Source organism: Balaenoptera borealis (assembly GCF_965194805.1).
Source record: "Balaenoptera borealis genome assembly, chromosome: 10".
Classification (NCBI taxonomy): domain Eukaryota; kingdom Metazoa; phylum Chordata; class Mammalia; order Artiodactyla; family Balaenopteridae; genus Balaenoptera; species Balaenoptera borealis.
In genome coordinates, this window is record NC_138874.1 from 78,479,348 (window position 1) to 78,499,781 (window position 20,434).

General features: G+C 38.7%; 1 protein-coding gene across 2 annotated transcripts in view; it reads right to left on the bottom strand.

Moving 5' to 3' along the window:
- PRKG1 (protein kinase cGMP-dependent 1) overlaps positions 1-20,434 on the bottom strand; it is a 1,237,939-nt gene that overhangs the window by 451,141 nt on the left and 766,364 nt on the right. The gene's annotated exons all lie outside the window — the stretch shown is intronic.

Here is a 20,434-nt window from a genome sequence, read left to right on the forward strand (position 1 = left end):
ATTTAGTAATTTCAAGACTATCTACAAAGGAAATCAGATAAAGAATAAGAGAGGTTCACAAGAAATAACACTTCCTGGTAATTAACCAGAATGGTGTTAATGACTCACATGATCGATCATATTTTAATTTTTAAAAATATAGGTGAAAGTTTAGTTGTCAGGTTTAGTGGTTAACTTAATAGAATAGAAATAATAATTACAATTAAATTGTAACCTGTGCCCAAAGTTACCATATGAAGTTATCAATGTATTAGCTACGTTTGTTGAATTTTAATTTCTCTCACATACCACTGTCTTTGACAATGAATAATTAAGTATTGAAACTGAATACCACAGAAGAGATCACTATTCGATCTATTAAGCACATGACTAAAAGACAAGTTTTAGGAAGACATGTTATAGCGTAAGAGAACAAAATATTAAGATAAACTTAGGTTTTAAAAGAGTACACTAAAAATGTTGGTAATTGAATCTGTGTGATGGGTATTCAAGAAGCATGTTTTACTATGCTATTTGTATGTTTGCAAATTTTCATAATAGAAATATTTTAAGTTCGCACATGAACTAAAAAAGACAATTCAGGGCTTCCCTGGTGGCGCAGTGGTTGAGAATCTGCCTGCCAATGCAGGGGACACGGGTTCGAGCCCTGGTCTGGGAAGATCCCACATGCCACAGAGCAACTGGGCCCGTGAGCCACAACTACTGAGCCTGCGCGTCTGGAGCCTGTGCTCCGCAACAAGAGAGGCCGCGATAGTGAGAGGCCCGCGCACCGCGATGAAGAGTGGCCCCCGCTCGCCACAACGAGAGAAATTCCTCGCACAGAAACCAAGACCCAACACAGCCATAAATAAATAAATAAATAAATTAAAAAAAAAAAAAAAAGACAATTCATACATAGTACCCACGGAGTATGGGGTAGAGAAGGGCTGTGCAGGGGTTTGAGCAAGACCAGTGAATGGGGCTGGGGTATATAGTTTAGTGAACCAAACACAAAAATGGACGAATGCAGTTCTCTCTTCTTCACAGTTCTCAGACTAAGCCCAGTGAATGCAACAGATCAAGATTTGGGCGTAAGGGAGAGGAGAAAATGCTCGAGTAATCAGGCCATGTATGTGCCTTGCAGGAAGATGCTGGAAGTAATGCACAGAGGAACAGATGAAAAAGATGATAAAGGAATATTGCACTCCAGAGCAAACCTTTATCTTTGAACTTTACCTAATTTTTCCTTGCAAAATTGTTTGAAGCTAAAAAAGAAAAGATGACTTCTCCCTTGGCCAGCTCTTAACTGAGAATCTTTTTTATCCAGTAAAGTAGAAAAAGAACAAAGCGGCAAGGACCGGTGTGTGCATGGCTCCTTTCCAAATAGCCTTCAAAAATCAACCTTCAGCAGAAAACGACGCTTATCTCACAGGTGTGCTCCAGTCACATCCTAGTTCCTCTGCTGAATCCAGGCTCCTTTCCAGAACACCTGTTTACTTGAGACGAACCATAGAACTGGATGATATACCCACGAAGGACTGAGAAAATCAGGACAAGATTCATAAGAAGTAGACCCTTAAACGATACGGGACTTCCCTGGTGGCGCAGTGGTTAAGAATCCGCCTGCCAATGCAGGGGACACGGGTTCAATCCCTGGTGCGGGAAGATCCCACATGCCGCAGAGCAACTAAGCCTGTGCGCCACAACTACTGAGCCTGCACTCTAGAGCCTGCGAGCCACAACTACTGAGCCCACATGTCACAACTACTGAAGCCTGCGTGCCTAGAGCCCGTGCTCCGCAACAAGAGAAGCCACCGCAATGAGAAGCCCGTGCACCGCAACGAGGAGTAGCCCCCACTTGCCACAACTAGAGAAAGCCGCAACGAAGACCCAACGCGGCCAAAAATAAATAAATAAAATAAATAAGCTTATTTAAAAAAAAGATAGGAGTTGAATTAGGAGAGAGACAAAGGGTAGTCAAGTGGGGAAAGTACATAAACAAGAGCACAGCTGGAAGTGAGTTTGGGCTGTGGAAGTCCAGTCAGGGATAAAACAGACTGAAATGGTTGAGATTTCTATAAGGTTGCTACACAATTTGAGAGTAGGTTGATGCGGGGCCCTGGAAACCAGGCATAGGAAGCAAGGATTAATTTGATGAACAACAGAAAGCTACTAGAGATCTTAAAAAGACAAAACAAAAAAGAACCACAATTTTAAAGGATATACCATGGGGATATCAAAAAAAAATTAAATGCTTACTAGAAAAAAAAATCAGTATTTTCTATGTTCATCATTTTTAATGGTTCCCAGGTGTTTCCAGTATAGACACTCTTCCTTCCAAAGGACCGATTAGGCTATGTCAACAAATTTTATTTTAAAAGTAGCAGCAATAAAAATAGTTGTATTATATATATTTTTAAAATGCACGAAGTCATGATTAAAAGCATAATGTCAAAGTGAAATAAAGCATGTATACATTTTAAGGCTTTGCCCCCCAGAAAGACATCACAGTGCATACTCCGGTAACAGTATATAAAAGCTTCTATTACAGTCTCTTAAACCGAAAGATATCATAGTGATAGCTGAGAAAGACTAATCTAGGAGGGACACACTGGATTCAGAAACACCGGAGTCAAGCAGAACACAGACCAACACTGGCGCCATCAAAATAACACTTTATGTACAAACCATTGGGCACAGTAGTTAATATGATAAAAGCTCAGTGTGAGGAAAATTGTTCTAATGATACACTGTGCGCACAGGTTCAGACAAGGAGTAAGGAGTGCCAGGCAGAGGCCACAGTAATTCAGGAATGAAGTGAGGAGGGTCTTAGTGAATAAGGCAGCAATCGGAGTAACGGCAGAGGCTTGGCAGGTGTGTGTGTGGGGGGTGGGGGGGTGGGGGGGTGGGGGTGTGTGTGTGTGTGTGTGTACGTACGTACTAAGTTACCTGCAGCATTATTAGTCTGAGTTCACACTTCAAGGCCAGGCTCCATCTCTTATCTCTCCTGATAAACAACCTTTTTGTCTTACAACTATAGCTTTTTCTGTGTCATTTACTGGCACTTTGCACGTTACCAAACACAGTCAATCATCTCTATGTCGATATTACGTTACCTCAAATAAGTTTGTACTACATTCCCTCAGAGGAAAGTCCCTGTCTTGTTTCCTCTAACTTCCCAACTCAAGAAACTTGCTTTTTATTTGATAAACACTGGGTATAATTGTTAATTAATGTAATTTGTGTACATGAAGTTCACCTGCAGAAAATATATATGCCTAGTCAGACTCTAAGGTTACATTAAAATGTCTAAACTGAATTTATTAGATATCATAATTCATGTGTAGAAAAACGATCTCTGAAATTAAGTTCACAGAATCCAGTATTTTTGTTTTATCTTCTGATTTCAATAGCCCATGTAAATGGAATGTCCGAGTAAAACTGTGTTCCAGATATTTTGCGTGATAATCAATATGGCTTAATGAAACTTCAAGTTTGTCCATGACCTTGGGCAAGGTGCCAACACCTTTTTTATATGCTGCCAATATGCATATTAGTCAAGTCAGCATTTTACAGGTGGGCAAGCATGACTAATAATCACCTTGTAATGTTGTCAGAAGTATGGTTATATTGGAGTTGTGATTAACATCTTGCTTCTTAAACAGCCTGCTGGAAGTGTATGTCTGTTGCTTCCATAACTTAGAGAACATTCAAAACATCCATTTACCTTTGATATTAAGTGGCGTATTAATCTCTGTAGGGGATAAGCACTTCACAAATAAAATTCCTGTGATTTTCACAATGATTACTGTTGTTGAACACATAAATCTGAAGAGTGTAAAGCAGAAAAAAGGTTGGGAAGGGATTTTCCTTTTTGTTCAAGTTTGCATCTAAAATTCGCTATTGGAAACATTTATCATTTTTTCAGGTTAAGGCCAGATTGAACTCTGTGGAAAAGATACAAGTTACCATTACTCTGGGATCTCTAAGTGTATGAGTACATTAAGAATACCTTCACCGTAGGCAAAAGTTGACCTTCATTTAAGGGACACCAAGATTATAGAAGAATGAGCTGTAAAATTGTGCTAGACTCTGAAACCACAAATCTGGGTTTGGCTTAAATTCTCCAAATGGGGAATTCATCTGCTGCCCAATTTGTATTTTGGAAGAACACTGAGAAAGCATGTGTAGGTATAGAGCACTTACAGACTCAAATAAGTATTCTGCCCCTATTTATTTTATGCCAATCTAGTCAATTGAACACACCTAGAAAAGGCTACTTGAGGATATAATCAGGAAAAGGGCCCTCACCAAGAACTCCACCATACTGGCACCCTGATCCTGAACCTCAAGCCTCCAAAACTCTGAGAAATAAATGTTCATTGTTTAAGCCAACCAGTCTATGGTATTTGTTACAGAAATTTGAATGGAGACACCTGGGGTCCATGGAGCCCCAAGCAGTCTGTGGATGAAACACAAAGGATTTGTGAACGTGAGGTGGGAAAGCAACATCTTTATTTTTACTACCCTGTTACTGAAATTTAGCATTTCTTCGGTAAGTATAGGCAACAAACCACAGTAAGTGGTTTGTCAGCAATAGAAACCATGGCTATTTTTATATCATCCTACATTTGCTGCAGATATCTTAAATATAATTTACATTTATCATTATTTTGAACTTATGGTAGTTACTAGAGCTCTAGATCTCATTTTTAATGTGTTATTTTATCACAATTATTAAATGTTTTATCATTGTGTCTCAATATAAATGGTTTTTTGTAATCCTGTGTATTTTATTTTATGCTTTTACAAACATTCTTAGATGAGCCCATATGCTTCATCAGAGTGACAAATAGGTCCATGGCACCCTTAAGATTAAGAGCCCCTGCTCTAAGTATCCTGGAGAAAGGATTATCTCAGAGAAGGAGACAGGAAGAGTGGTAAGGGAAGAGGTAATACTTTAGCTGGTCTGCATCCATAGGGACATACAAATTACTAAATAAGTATGGTTTACTTATTAACAAACAGCCACTTCCCTAAGTTCCCTGACTATTCCCAGCCCTCTGCCCAGGACTCCCAAGGATTTCCTCAGCTCAGCAAATAAAGGGTTAACACTGAGCCCCGCATATCAATATTCATATAATTTCTTTGCATGCTTCTCTTGTGCCTGGGATGGCACAAAGTAGAGCTCATCAGGTATTTTCTAAATTGCATTTTGTGTGTATGTCAAACATTTTGTCCAAATAAAATCTCTATTCTTGTACTTCATCGGAAAAATTACTCTAGACCTTCATAATCTCTATTAGAAGAGAATGGGTTTTCAATTTGAGCTTTTCCAAGTGTCTTCCCCTAGCAGCAAAACACTGTTTGAGTTTTCTGACAAGGATCCCAGAGTGACCTATTCTTCCCCAAGTCAGCCCCTGTTTTCCAGGGAACATTCTCAGATAGTAGGTAGGTCTCATCTCAAAGCTTCTGCTGATCTAAACTGTGTGTGAATGAGCTAGAAGCTTTGGAGGGCTTAATGTGGGTGGAAGAACAAGACAGGTGTCATCAGCTTGTTCTCCTACTTCACCTTCAACATTAAAAGAGCTCCAGCTCAGACCGTAAGGTACTTTACTATATGCTCCAGGAATTCCAGAAACTTTATTTTTACACCTCACCCCACCCCCCATTTTCTTGAAGCTTGAATCATCTGTGATAACTCAGATACTTAGTGCTACAGAATCGGCTTACAAAAGACCTTGAGGGGGTCCATGAAGCCCACAAATGCTTCCCAACATTATTAAGACATATGTTTGCCTAAAGCCAAATTCCAGCTGCTGTAATGTTCTGAGACAAATGCTTCATAATTAGAAAAGGCCATTTGCTGTTTACAGTGCATCTGGAGAGCACCGATATCTCCACTGTGCAGACTGCCTCACTGTTAGTATGGGGGTTATATTTTAAACTTTCTTGCCTAGAAAAGTTCTCTCTTTAATGATATATATTCTATGAAGATGATAGATTGTCAAGTTGGACATTGCAGGACTTCGCTGGTGGAGCAGTGGTTGAGAATCTGCCTGCCAATGCAGGGGACACGGGTTCGATCCCTGGTCTGGGAAGATCCCACATGCTGCGGAGCAACTAGGCCCGTGAGCCACAACTACTGAGCCCGCACACCTAGAGCCCATGCTCCACAACAAGAGAAGCCACTGCAATGAGAAGTCCGCGCACCGCAATGAAGAGTAGCCCCCGCTCGCCGCAACGAGAGAAAGCCCGTGTGAAGCAACGGAGACCCAACGCAGCCAAAAATTTTAAACAAAAAGATAAAATAAAGTTGGACATTGCAGATAAGAATAATCATTATTATAAGCTTAACAGTAGAAAAATCACTTATCAGTATTGTCATGATGTGCACGTACTTGAAAGGAGTTGGTACAGTGGGCTGCCCTTTAAGGAAGCCAAAAGGAGTGATAGTTGTTTCTCTAAATTCTGCTCAGCTTCATACCTTGAACAATGTAACTGGTAAGACCAAGTGCTAGCTTCCTGAAGATATTAAAACATTAACATGATGATTTTAAAATTTAAATTAACTTTCAAATGTTAAAAATACTGCAAGGGCCAAATAGGTGGTAATTTACTTTTGTACAGAAAATTATTTTGTAATTTATCCTATATTAATCCTATGAGATATTCTTTTCCCCTTCCTATAAATATGGAAACTGAGTCTCAGAGAAGCTAAGTTACTGCCCAGGTCACACATATAATAATTCTAAGATTCAGTTTCATTCTGACTCCAAAGCCTGGTTCTTTTTACTCTTGCATGCTTCTGAAACTGGGCTAAGGATATCTGCTTTCCTCACCCTCTTTTTCTGACCCACTTCACCACCCTACTCATCATCACTGAATATCACAGGAGCAAAAGGAATAGGAATTTGACTTCCATAATGGAGGTGGTGAAGATTTCTTGAAATTAAAACAGAAGCTTGGGCTGCAAGTTTTACCTAAGGTTTAAAAGCAATGGGAGCCTTCAAAAGTATTTTGTACCTGAGGCAGGTTCCTCGTGACCATCTTCTACCCCATCTCTCCCTCTCCTGGCTCTCAGCACCATGGCATGCCTAACACACCCCTCTCCCTAACCTCCAGAGTTACCAGGAGCTACCTTCTGTCTTTAGTGGACTTCAGTGAAAAAGCTCAAGAAGCACTGTGCTTCATTCTACAGGTTCCAGTTTTTATGCAGGGGGAGTCCCAGTGGCGTCAAAAAGTCATCTTTAAAAGTTAAAGTCACGTGAACCATCCTGAGTCCAGCTGACAGCAGCCGCCAAGGGCAGCAGAGACAAACATATGTGAGGGCCAAGTGTACCAGAGCAAACTCCACTCATGCAGAACTCTAACCACATCTCCCTTCTTGTTGGCCAAAGCCCATAAACACCAAAAACTAAGTGCTAATTAGTAACAGGGACTGGGGATACAAAACCTGGCCGTGGAAGCAGGGACTTCCCAGGTGTCACAGTCTTTCTCCTGGCACTCCTTGTTAAGAATAAAGTGTACTGTTGTAAACATCTACTAAACCAAAGTGCAATTATTTAGAAACCTGTAGACACCTAGTTCTATGTAAATCTGGTAGTCGGGGCTGGTGGTTGGAGGGAGGGGTATAAAAATGAATAGAGAGAGAGAGAGAGAAAGTAAAGCAATCAACCTCAGGTCATCTGAAACAACGCTGACATGAAGCAAAATGTCAAGTATATCAGGAAAAAGAGCAGGAAGAAAGGGGGAATAAGCCTCTAGGAAGTAAGTGGCTTTCTCTCTAACTCAGATACAAATTAGGGACCAAGAGTGAAAGGAGGAGCCAAGAGACCCCCAGATAATAATAGTCGTGAAGACCAAAGTGCTCTGAGTTGTCTAGTGAAGATTACATAATCACTTTGAGCTACTGACAGAGAAGCACACTTAAGAAAGTGATAAACTACTCCAATCAGTCCTGCAAGATGGATCTTCCTAAAGTACTATTCTAATCCTGTTACTCTACCCACAAAATATTCAACAGCTCCCTACTGCCAATAAATAAAGCAAAACCTCTCCATCCTTGCATTTAATCCATATTCAGTTTAAAGTACCTTTCAAAATTCATCTCTCACAATCCTCTACACGGACCTTTTATTTTATCCAATGATTCTACTGTCAAGTTTCTAAATCCACACTTCCGTTCTCTGCCTTCAGGTCTTTGCTCCAATTATTTTCTTCTACTCATGACAATCCTAGTAGCCCTTCAAGACCCAGTTTAAAGGCCACTCTCTCCATGAAGACTTTCCAGTTCACCCCAGCTAGAATTTCTCTATTTTTTTTCTACAACCTTCTGATTTTGCCTCCTTTGTGGTTTTTTATCACTCTGACTTGCTTCGTAGTTATTCATGTACCTGAATCATATCAGTACCATACACGGTCCACTATGAGTACTGTGATACCTCATAGGATTCAACAAATGTTTTAGGATAAATAAGTGACTAGGTTACAAGGGGAAAACAATCTGAGAAAAAGAAGAAGAAACTGAGGATATTCACTCTGGATAAGAGAAAGCGAAAACTCAGTAACTGTCCTAAAAGATTTGATGGCTTTGTTAGACTTTAAGTCAATTCAATGAAGCTGTTTATAGTAGCATTAAGGGCTAGCCTGAAATCAAAAGTTGGGAGACATTTATTAAACATTCTTCAGACATTTGAGAGCTTACTACGTGCCCAGAACTGTATTAGGCACTGGTGATACAAAGATAAATAAGATACATACCTTGTTCTCAAGTACCTCCTTGCTGCTGAAAGCTAACTTTCTTTACTTTTCCTCTTTATATATTCACTTCTTTATTATTCCACCTTATGCTAATAGCGTTAATTACTCCACCGCAAGCAAAATTTGAATCAATCCACTCCATAATGTTTCTGGTGGATTAAGAGGTAATTCCTTCCTACTTGTCAAGGACAGAACTAAGCCAGTAATTAGAACTGACAGGATTGGTGATTAAGACTCAATGTAAAGACAAAAGGAATGCAGCAATGGCTAAATCTTGTCCTAAGAAACTTCCCATCACAGGAAATGCTCCAGTAGATCACTTCATAAAATAATGGAAAAAGACTTCCTATATCAGATGGAAAACTGAATTGGATCACCTCAAAGGAGTAACTGAACCACAAGATTTTATACTAGGTAAGATATCAATGCAGAGAGAAGTGAGTCATAGATCTACATGAATGAATACATAATGATAGTTATTTTGAGGTAACATACTCCTGTAAGGGGCATTGTACACAGGATGATGGGTTCGTGACAGGCCTATGTGAGACAGTCAACTGTCTAGAAAAAAGGTGATATCATTTGTTGATGTTAATGAAGGAAATGGCATCTCAGTCAATGCTTCATGCACAAATTGAAAGGCTCAGGAATACAAAAGAAATAAAGGCACGAGACAGCATGCTACAGCATGAAAGCCAGTAATCTGGCCTGTGTATCTTCCCTGTAACCACACAGGAGCTGTGTGGCCTTGGGCAAGTAATTTAAGATTTCATCAGTCTATTTTAGGAAACCAAGATAATACTGTATGCCTCATGAAATTCTTCTCAGATACAAATGAAATTACTCATGGTAAATATTCAGCATGATACCTGGCATCTCAAATCTTCTTCACTCAAGGATGTCCTTTAATGATGTTTCCATCTTATAAACACATAGAAAACAAACACTAACCTGTGGGCTAATGGCAATGAATTCTGAGTTTAAAAAAAAAAAAAAAAAAAAAAACCAACCAAACAAACAAAAAACCCAAAAGTTTACAGCAGTCATGAAGTTGGTTCACTACCTCAGAATAATAAAACAGAACATTACTTGGTGAATTGCATACAGGTTTAGGAAGGCTTAAAGGTTAAGAGGAAAATTAAGATAAAGACTCAGAGTGTCTTAATATGATAACAGAGATAAGAAGCTGGCTTACAGCAGCCTAGAGCTCTTTGAAAGCAAAAAGTGGGTCTTGTTCATCTTTTTATCCCCAGTTCAGTGTGTCTCCAGTTACTGGCATGTAGAAAACGACCCATAAATGTTTGTTAAATGAATAACTCACACATATTCCTGCCTGGCACGTTTAGGTATTCCTTAATTCTATTATAAACAGGCCTCATATAACTTGGTTGAAATCAAATCTTCGAAAAATTCTAGAATATTCTTCAACAGATGGTTTGTGATCCTTTAGAAAGGAAACAGAGGCTGGGTGGCCAGTCCACCTTAATGATATTCATTTTCAATGAGTTCTTCAGTACGTGGAGGTTCTCTATCACATCAGTGAGGCTCCAAACATGGCACATTTTGGACCTCCATCATAAGCTTCAATCTCTGGCAAGTTACTGAGGTGGTATAGCCAGCAGCCCTATTATGGTGACAATTTCCTGCCGCTTGGCATATTTTGAACAGTGTGCCTAATTCAAAAACTATCAGCACGTGGTTGGTAAATGTCATAGCACATCTGTTCATAACAACAGATTTTAAGTCTCGAATCTCATTAAGGAAATGGGTATTACATCTGTTAAGTCCTCTTGTCAGTTGGATGAGCTGCATCCCGAAACACTGCACTAAGATGCTGAAAACATATGCTTACATATTTGTGCAAATTCAAGTAGACATCTTTAAAGTCATACTAATAACTTTTCCTTGCATGTTGAATTACGTGACTTCAGCTTGGAAATGTTATTAAAATTTTGTCTCCCACAGGAGGGGTTTCCTTTTTCCTAGTCAGTTCTTATATCATACTGGTTCTCTTTCTGCAAACACTGTGTCTATATGCCAGAAGCCATATATTTGATGTATGCTTAATTAATCTCATTTCTCCAGGGGAAAAAAAATGAAGCATTAAGATTAGATGTCCATTAACCTCCTGCTGTATCTTCCCTGAAGAGCTCCCTGTTGATGTGCTTTACAAGTTTCCATTTTCGTTGTATACCTCTACATCACCTTAGTTCATTGCTACCTTAAGGCTAGACTCAGCCATCATAATTTATGATCCCTTTCAAGTCCTCACATAAATATGAAAACCAATGCTTCTGCCTCAGTCCCATTAAGAAAGTATATGACCCAGCTGGTTAAGAGAAACAGCTGCAATACTACTTCACATTTATTTTCTAGGCACTAGTAGGCTTTGAAATAGAAATGTCCCTTTTTGGCCCATCTCTTCTGTAGTAAGTTATATGTAATTCTCTACATTTGGCAGAATTCTGGGGAAAAAAATCCTAAGGAAAGGGAATACTCTAACAATCTCCTCCACTGGCAGATGAAGTAGAGGACATCAAGAGAGTCAAGTGAGCTCAGCTGTTTTATATTTTCAAAATTGTCTACTTTTGGCATATAAAGAGAATGTTACTTTCCTTCTTGTGATTTTACTCATCTGGAAGATGCAGTGTCGCAATGACAACTGATCATTCAACAACAATTAGAAAAATGAGCTTTAATTGAACTGAATGCAGAGGTTGGTTGTGCTATGATGCAATATAGAAACTGAAAGTTCTTATTTTTACAGATGGAAAAAGCAGTATCTTCTATATTTTACAGAGTCACTGGTTTCTTCTGGAGAAAAAAAAAATCTGGACTTCTAGAAAAGAGGATTCTCTGCTTAAACATATTAAATATATCCACTTTTCTTGCACCAAACATCATTTTCACACAGCACCAACTGTGAAGGCATGAAGGTGATAGAGTGCAAATTAGCCACCTAATGATTTGCCTTTGGTCAGAATAGCTGTGCCAACTCCTTCGGCAAAATAATGGCAGACCGAGCACAGCCTGTCATTTGCTCACACCACTGAAGGATGTATATTTGCTAAGAGGAGATGAAGACAGATGTGAATATATGTAGCAGGGTTACTTCTAAACTCAGCCTGCGTGGGCGTGTTGCTGTGCCTGACCTGGCAGGGTCTCTTCCTTCGAGAACCACCATGCTGAGGAATTCAATCCCAGCGTCCCATCCCTACCCATTCCTCATCCTCCTTTCCCCCTGAGTATGTGATCAATCAAGTTACATTTTTGCTTAAGCCAGACCGAGTCTGGTCTCTGGAGCCCCAGAAGGAGTCCTGCATGCCTTACAAATTGCTAATTTGCCATAATCACTGCATAATATAGAAAAGAGGTTAAGCTCTGGAATCTTTAAGCCATTTGAATAAGATTTTATAGTTTTCAGAGTGCTTTCACATATATAATTCTAATTTTTTGAAATGATACTTACATAAAACAAGTTATAATCATTCCATTATATCAATAGGAAGCATAAAAAACAAAAAAAGGTACAGAGAGATTAAGTGATTTTATAAAAATATATCCAGCCAGATGCCAATAGCTACAGAGTACATTTCCCAAAAGTCCTTCAAAGACATTCTCAATTCACATATCACAATTTTAACCATAATGACCAAAAACATTCAGATCAATATGGTACTCATTTAAGATTTACATTTTCCAAATTGTAAATTTGGCCTGCATGACCTTTATAGAAAGTAGATTTTTTTTTTCCCAAGGATACATTGCCTAATAATAACTGAGACATTTCTAGAAATCTTAAGCAGTCTAGTTGCCTTGATCTAATTCTCGAAAGTTTTTTGAGTGGTAAAAGATCTCAAGACACAGCTGAATCATTACAAAGCACTGATACATAAAGAAAAGAAAAGGAAAATACTAAAGTCATAAGTGAAGCTTGAATGTGGTAAGTTATCTGTTCCACAAAAGTGTTTAGGAAATACTGCCATGCACTGTAGATATGATAGGAAATATATGTGTATTGTTTGCTATCTTCTAGGAGCTTGCAATGGTTCAATGGAGGAGAGAACAATTAAGCAAGCAATATCAATAGGGGGTGGTAAGTGCTAGGCTCACCTGGCAGGTTCACAAGGTCTGTAGGGAGCATCTATCAGGAGCATCTAATCAAGTCCTAGGGGTGAGGAAAGATTTCCCTGAGGAAAAAATGCTTACGATGAGACCAGGAGGATAAGAGTTTGTCAAAATAAAGAAAGGGAGGACTGGTCAAATTCCTGACGTTAATGAAGTTAGCAAAACTTTACAACTTAAAAAAATTTTTTTTTAAATCTTATTTCTCTTTTCCTTTCATTTGGCTCCATTTGCAAAACAGACACTCCTTATTTAGCTCAAAGCCATAAACTCCTAAAACACATGCAAGGCATCTCTACCCCTCACCACTCAGATCAGAGACAACAAACCCACTCCCTTAGATTGCTGTGCTGCCATATTTTATAGAACCCAGGCATGACTTCAGCAGATCTTAGCCAAAATTAACGAAACATCAACAAACTTTCCACCTTGTCTGACTTCACTGATATCATTCACTCCATTCTGAAACTCCAGATTTCTAAAAATTACCCCATACATCCTGACAATATCCTCAGTTACAGACTTCTGGGGATTTCAAATCTATATTCTTCAGTATAACTAATACCACCTGCTTTAAGTATGTAGTAAATCACGAGAAATGGAGACAGTACAGCTTAAGTTCCTTAACCCAGATGCTACAACTGTGTAACCACAGATACATTATTACGTTAAGATAAATCAGAGTTACCATCTTAGGCTAACTATTGGTCTATTTATCTATATTGGCTGCTTGAGATGTCTCCCAATCACTAACAAAAGTAGCCGGTGTGTGCTTTCTTAACCATACGATGTCCTCATCAACTTGGCTTTATGCATTTAAACGTGGCATGAGTGTATTATGTCTGTTCAAATACAAACATGTATGGGACATTGAGCATGGTTGACAATGGCCTTGGCTGGAGTACAACTCAATCTAAAATGTGGAGTTGGGAGATCAACATAACTAGCCCCAATCTTTATTGTTCCTTGTATCTTGTTTCTGCCTAGTATTGACAAATAAATCTACTAACAAATTTGAAATCTTCATTGTAAATCAATAATACAATAGATAGACATGGATCTGTTACAAGCTTCATTTAAGTAGGCACCCAGAATATGTTTTAGGGTGTAAATTTTATCCTTTTGATTTTGTCTTTGCTGGCTCTTTCAGCATCCCTGGTCAATGTTTTTATGCAATTGTTTTCCTTTTCTTATTTTCCAATCAGGAAACAGTAATAAAGAGGAAAAAAACCATATCAGGGTAGAAGTGGAGAGTTGCGTATGCAAAGGACAAACTGAGAACTAAAGACTGGAGTTTATACTCAAAAATACCACTGTTTTTTCCCCTCTCATTTCATGCACTGGTTTACCACTCACCTATTGTCATAGTACATTTTTTAGGGCATTAATGAAAAATACCAAGAAATAAAGGAGCTATTTCTGATGAGGACTTGACATGATTCCAAATGTTCTTTATATACAAATAAAGAAATTACAATTTCGTGGCTTAAAAAGGAAGAAAGAATAACAACCCCAGTGAGCAACCTGGATTCTAATAAATGAGAAGAACGTTTATTTTAATTAGTCATGGTCTTCACACTAATTACTCTCCTGTCACAAGTAAGCCTTTTTCCATCAGTAACATACTTGTCCTTTCAATAATAAAGAGAAAGATGAGAGGCAAAAACAAATAAAAGAATGTATTTTTTTTTTTATCGTTTTTTTAAAAATTTTAATTATTTTTGGCTGCGTCGTGTCTTTGCTGCTGCATGCGGGCTTAGTCTAGTTGCGGCACATGGGCTTCTCATTGTGGTGGCTTCTCTTGTTGCAGAGCACAGGCTCTAGGCACGCAGGCTCAGTAGTTGTGGCGTGCAGGCTTAGTTGCCCCGCGGCACGTGGGATCTTCCCTGTCCAGGGATCAAACCCGTGTCCCCTGCACTGGCAGGCGGATTCCTAACCACTGCACCACCAGGGAAGTCCCAAGAAGGTAATTTTTTATTCCAAAAGCTGTGACCATTTTTAAAGCTAAATTAATGGCAGCCTAATTGACGCTAATGAAACTATACAGTCAGATCGAGACTTAGGAAATTGTTCCTTATTTCATCAGGGAAGGAAGTTCAATACTATAATTGTATTTCCAGATAAACACCAGAATTAAGCATGTGTTATAAGGGTAGCTTACTTGAAGTAGATAAGGCAGACATCCCCTCCCCCATAAACAATTACAAGCTCTGGGGTACAGTCACAGTTCAATCAGGCTGCTCCAATAATCAGCAAAGCGACAATCATTTCAGGACTTATGCCACAGGTAAAAAAGACTGGTACTGATTTTAAAGAAACATTCCAATTTCTCTAGAAATGTCCCATGATAAAACCATTCATTCTTCCTGACAGGTATAAGTTGTTCCGTTTTTGTTTTACTTTTTTTAACTTTGAAAAAGATGACCAACCTATGCTTGCAGTTTAAAAACACGAGCGCACACAGCAGCTGATCTGAATATACGATGGGACCGCCACATACAGAGGCTGCACCGAGGTACCACAGGGGAAACGGCATTCCGGGGTAATTTCCAAGAAAGCTATTCATCTCCACATCAGACACAATGGCATTACCAGGCAGGGAGAGAAAGAAGAGTTGAAGGACGCCATCCTGCACGCAAAGCGTGCGTTTCATCTTTATTAGGCCTCAACTAAGAGACTCCGTGCGGCAGCCAAGGCAATGATTGCTGTGGAGACAGCAAAGTCAGAAGCCTGTCAGAGGTCAGCCCCAACCAGCGTGGAGGAAAAACACATCAGACAACCGAGCAAAAGCAAGCCTTTCACAAGCAGAGTGCTAAAAGTAGCAATTACGTATAATGAAATGTCAAAAGGGATGGAGAAAGAGTTAACCAAGATGACAAGGGGGCAAACGCCAGAGCCAACCCTTTCCAAAGAATTAGCCACTTAGGCAAAGATTAAGTCAGCCGCCTCCTCTGTTTGCAAGAAGCTATGCTCCTATCTTCTAGGACTGTGGCTTGTTTTCGATGAGACTAAAGCTCACATCACAGACTTTTCTACACATTCATAAACTGCCTCGTTTGCAAAACAAAGGAACCATACCTTTAAAGGAGGGCTCAACAGCAAAGTATAACCCACAGCATCACTCAAATCGGGCAACATTTCAGAAGAACTAACGCAGCGATTCTCAAACTTGAGAGGCACTGAATCACCTAGAGGGTTTTTTAAATACAGATTGCTGGGCTCCACCCCCAACAGGTATTGGTTAGGCCCCCAAGAATTTACATACATAATAATTCCCAGGTGGTGCTGATAGATACTGCTGGTCCAGGCACCACAACTTAAGAGCCATTAGTCTAAGAAAGAGTAATGAGCACAGATACTTTCATGCCTAGACTTGTGATTGGAAGAACAAACAGAGTAACTTACTTAAACATTTGAAATCTTTTTTGACATATCCAAAACCTGCAGGGAAAATCAGGGGGCAATTTAATTAGGGTAGAATACTAATTTTGTTTTTCTTCTAAAATAGATTATTTTCTATTAGTAAGGGTCTTAGATCAGTGCTTTGTAAACTTAAATGTATATAAGAATCCCCTGGCGGCCTTGTTAAAATGCTGATTCTGATTGCGTAGGTCTGGAGCGAGGCCTCAGATTTAACCTAACAAATGCCCAGGTGACACTACTGATGCTGGTCCAAGGGCCCCACTTAGAGCAGCAAAGTCTATGATACAATAAGAAGCAATGTAGCCTGGGGGTCAAGAGTGAGGACTCAGGAGTGGAGCTGCCTGAATACAAGGCCAAGCTCTGTCAGTTACTAGCTGTGGGACATGGGCGAGTTACTTAACCTCTTTATGGCTCAGCTTCATCGGTAAAATTAGATTAAAAAGAGTACCTACCTCATACATTGTTGTGAGAATTAAACAAGTCAATATGTGTAAAGCACCGTGCTTGGCATGGGATAAGTATTCCACGATCATTACCACTGTATGCAGAGAAAGGGAGCTGATTTGCTTTTAAGCAACCCACTTCTATTTGTTTTTTATATTCTCTTTACAGCTGCTTCAAGTTAAGCAGTTCTTGTTGAGGATGGGAGGCCAGGGTCTCATAAGGTTAAATATTTGATTTGACAGAATTCTTCATCTAACTGTTGGTTGCTATTGCATAGTTTATACTTCTTAAGGCTATATATAAAACGAGCCTGTCCCTGAAGATTTCAATGAGCTTTTTGTCATTTTTTTTTTCATCCAAGGCAGTACTGAACTAAGTCATGCGTGTGTGCGTGCACACAGGTGCATGGAGGGGGATCTGATGATAAGAAAATATATACAAGTACTTTGCCTAATGTTGCAGACGTAACTGGTGGTGAAATATTCACATATAACTACTTTTTTATTTTGTGTATGGAATAGAATTACAGGGACTTCCAACTCCTCCCACTACTCAAGTTTTCTTAGAAGCAATAGTTCTTATAGACAGGCAGAAACATACTTTCTTTCTCCTACTTTGCTTGCCCCTCCAGTGAAGTAGTGTTAATTCCAGCTGTGATTACTTAAGAGTCCCTATACCAGCCTTTGTTTTCTAATGGGGAATATAAAGTTCTGGTGAACTAGAAGGTACTGGCTGAATATTTATGAAGTGAGAAAAGCAATAATTTCCCATTAACAATATAAAGAGATTTTCTGAGGCCCAAACCACTGCTGTTATGATGGAACATTTTGCAATGCCTGTCTGCTTCCAAATGTCAGCATAGTAAGACTGTTTTTGCGAGGCTGTCAACATTTTATTGAAAGGGTAATCTGGGATAATTGTAGAGGCCTGAAACTGCACCTGCTATAATTTCACTCTTAGCTTTGGAGAAACAGCCTCTTTTAAAATGACAACATAACAGAATAGCTTTGTAACCAACGGCTTTTTCACATCTACACCATTCATATTTGAGATCACGAGTATAAACACACATGCAGACACACTGAGATTTGATGACTGGAATGACTGAGATGTCTTCTTTTTTTTTATTATTTTAATTCTTTATAAAGCAGAGAGGGCATTTGGCCCTGAAAAGAAAGAGGAAATTATATCAGAAAGGGGAGAATTTTGAATTTTAGTGACAGTTGTTCTCTCCATAGAACACAGTAATTATTATGAATATTGTTAATACCACTCTATCCAACAAGGCATTCCTTATTTCTAGTGTCTTTAAGGTAAATAAAATGCCTTGCTACAATTCCAGAATCTTAAAATAAATTCTGCAATTCTAGAGAGATAAGCATTCCTTTCAAAGGCTGTACGTTTGCACTTACTCTATTGCAAAGTTTTATAGCATGGTACTGCTCTCACATAAATAAGGTGGGGAAGTAGGCTATCCATTTGGTTTACAAATGAAATGCAAGACCTTCTGTAAATAACTAACCAAAGATACGCTTAATGATCTCCCCAGATTTATTAGAAGAAAATTCCCTATCCATTAATTAATATATCATACAATCTCTAGCCAAGCACAATGTCTATTATCAGAGTGATTTAGGTAAGTAAAAATCAGTCTACCAAACCAGGTAAATAATGGATTAATTTGGAAAACTTGTGACATACCTCAAGGCAATCAAAAGACCAGAAATAATTAAAAGCTGCTAACAATTTTATAAGTTACTTGGTATCTTAAGACTATTGGCTATATAATATTTGCATGAATGTGTGCATGAAAATATGTATTTTCATACTTTAAATGTATGTATTAAGAAAGGTACACTCCTACCATAAGAGTCATTTCAAATATGGGTATTAAACATACCTTTTTCTTCTCTCTCCAAACTAGACATAAGCAGATTGCTTTTATAAAATTTATAAAGGCAATAATATATTTTACATATTTTATTCAACAGGAATTGATAAAGTCTTCTCTCAGCTGTAGCAATGGGAAATAGAAGAAGCATCTGGGAGATCCAAGGAGTGGGCATGCAGCACCAAGTTTTTAAAGTAAATAAATTAAAAATGTGTGCACAGAATTGATTTCACAAGTAACTTTTCAGAAATAAAGGATTACATTGAAAGATAACTATCGTATATTTTTAAATATATTAGAACAAGCTTATTAGCATCAAAACTTTATTACAAATGGATGAAATCAAATATATTCAGCAAGATAAATTTCAGAGTAATGAGTATACACTGGGAAGTACCTAATACACATTACTGAAAAGATTCTTCAACCATGACATACCATTCAAGCTCTTACAGCTTTACTTTCCTCTTCTGTAGAATGGGAATAATAAAATCTGCTATACTTCCCTCAATTATATGAGAAAATGGATGCAAAAGCATTTGGAAAATTATTACCTACAATATAAGCGCAAAATAACTAAAATGCTCGTTAATCATTCACTAAGAGCTTACATTGCCTGTGCTTTGCATTTTGCACAGGGCTCCCTTATATATTTTTCTTGTCATCTTCAGAACACCTCCAAAGGTAGGCCACACATGTAATACCTAATCCTATTTTGTTGATGAGGAACTAAAGACAAAAGAATACGTGATTTACCCAGAGTCAGCCTGAACTGACTAAGGGTCCAAGGAAAAAGGCTTCAGAGGAAACCAAACCTGATGACACCTTGATCTTGGACTTCTAACCTCCAGAACTGTGAGAAAATAAATCTCTGTTGTTTAAAAAAAAAAAAAAAGAGTCATAGGGCTGAACTCTGCATTTCTACTGGGAGCATTCTCAAAGGAAGTGCCCCATGAGAAACGGAGGATAACAGTATGATACCCGAAAGGATGTTGCTGGGTGTGTTTGTTTGTTTCTTTGTTTGCTTTCGATTATGCTTTGTGAGCATGTGTGTGAAAAAGAGAAATTCAAATACAGTGTTGTAGAAATGAAAAAAAAAATTAATTTTCCTTTTACCAAATAGAAAGCTAAAATAGTCTGAGCAATACAAAGTAAGGCACTGGAATATCTGGATTCTACAGCCTTAGAAGCATCTAGATACAACACCAAGAACAGGAACACAGCCTCTGCTGGTGATCAGTTCATAGTGATGAACTCTATCCTCATACAGTTTTGCAGGCAGCCAGTCTTGAACGGGAGGTCAGAGCATTACAAAGTCGCTACTGCAGCACACACAGAAACATACCAGAGACCCCTAAAAAGATCTAATGTGGGTTTTCATGCCTGGTGTTAATTCCTATATCCTCAGTTTGGCAATCCCTGGAGCATTCTAAGTCATAGTTTTTAAGCCTTTACCATGGACAGGCTACCATGACAGGGGATACCTAGAGAGCAAAACACAGACCTAGCTGTGAAGATACAGTGTACTGTAGGAAAAGGCATGCATAATCAGACAAAATAGAACAGTCATTGGAAGCAACCAAGATATCCTTCAATAGGTGAATGTATAAATAATCTGTTGTACCTCCAGACAATGGAGTATTATTCAGTGCTAAAAAGAAATGGGCTATCAAACCAGGAAAAGAAGTGGAGGAGACTTAAGTGCATATTACTAAGTAAAAGAAGCCAATCTGAAAAAGGCTACATACTATATGATATTCTGGAAAAGGCAAACTATGGACATAGTGAAAGGATCAGAAATTGCCAGGG